The sequence below is a fragment of the Saccopteryx bilineata genome, chromosome 6, assembly GCF_036850765.1.
Source record: "Saccopteryx bilineata isolate mSacBil1 chromosome 6, mSacBil1_pri_phased_curated, whole genome shotgun sequence".
In the NCBI taxonomy this organism is placed as follows: domain Eukaryota; kingdom Metazoa; phylum Chordata; class Mammalia; order Chiroptera; family Emballonuridae; genus Saccopteryx; species Saccopteryx bilineata.
The window spans coordinates 19,517,993-19,518,933 of record NC_089495.1 but is presented as its reverse complement, the minus strand read 5'-3'; the positions used below and the strand labels follow the sequence as shown (position 1 = coordinate 19,518,933).

General features: G+C 55.7%; 1 non-coding gene across 1 annotated transcript; it reads left to right on the top strand.

The window, feature by feature from the left end:
- Positions 1-576: 576 nt before the first annotated feature.
- TRNAI-GAU (transfer RNA isoleucine (anticodon GAU)) lies at positions 577-652 on the top strand. The gene has a single exon. It is a non-coding gene; the product is annotated as a tRNA-Ile (tRNA).
- Positions 653-941: the final 289 nt, after the last annotated feature.

Genomic DNA, 941 nt, shown 5'->3' with positions numbered 1-941 from the left:
TTGAACAACAGAGATCATCTAGATGGAAAAAACAAAACACCTTTGTATCTTAAATGATGATCGCCATGCATTCTAATATGGTGTAAAATCTTTTCAACTTCCAGTATTATTCCCTAGCATTTATATCTTTACTAGATTTTTCCTCTATTTTACCCCAAGTTGACTTATATTAAAAAATTGTACCGGGGCCCTGGCCAGTTGGCTCAGCGGTAGAGCGTCGGCCTGGCATGCGGGGGACCCGGGTTCGATTCCTGGCCAGGGCACATAGGAGAAGCGCCCATTTGCTTCTCCACCCCCCCCCCTCCTTCCTCTCTGTCTCTCTCTTCCCCTCCCGCAGCCAAGGCTCCATTGGAGCAAAGATGGCCCGGGCGCTGGGGATGGCTCCTTGGCCTCTGCCCCAGGCGCTAGAGTGGCTCTGGTAGCGGCAGAGCGACGCCCCGGAGGCGGGCAGAGCATCGCCCCCTGGTGGGCGTGCCGGGTGGATCTCAGTTGAGTGCATGCGGGAGTCTGTCTGACTGTCTCTCCCCGTTTCCAGCTTCAGAAAAATACAAAAATACAAAAAAAAAAATTGTACCGGCCCTGGCCGGTTGGCTCAGTGGTAGAGCGTCGGCCTGATGTGTGGGAATCCCGGGTTCGATTCCCGGCCAGGGCACACAGGAGAAGCGCTCATCTGCTTCTCCACCCCTCCCCCTCTCCTTCCTCTCTGTCTCTCTCTTCCCCTCCCGCAGCCAAGGCTCCATTGGAGGAGCGTTTGCCCGGGTGCTGAGGATGGCTCTGTGACCTCTGCCTCAGGCGCTAGAATGGTTCTGATTGCAGCAGAGCGACGCCCCAAGATGGGCAGAGCATTGCCCCCTGGTGGGCGTGCTGGGTGGATCCGGGTCAGATGCATGCAGGAGTCTGTCTGACAGCCTCCCCGTTTCCAACCTCAGAGAAATACAAAA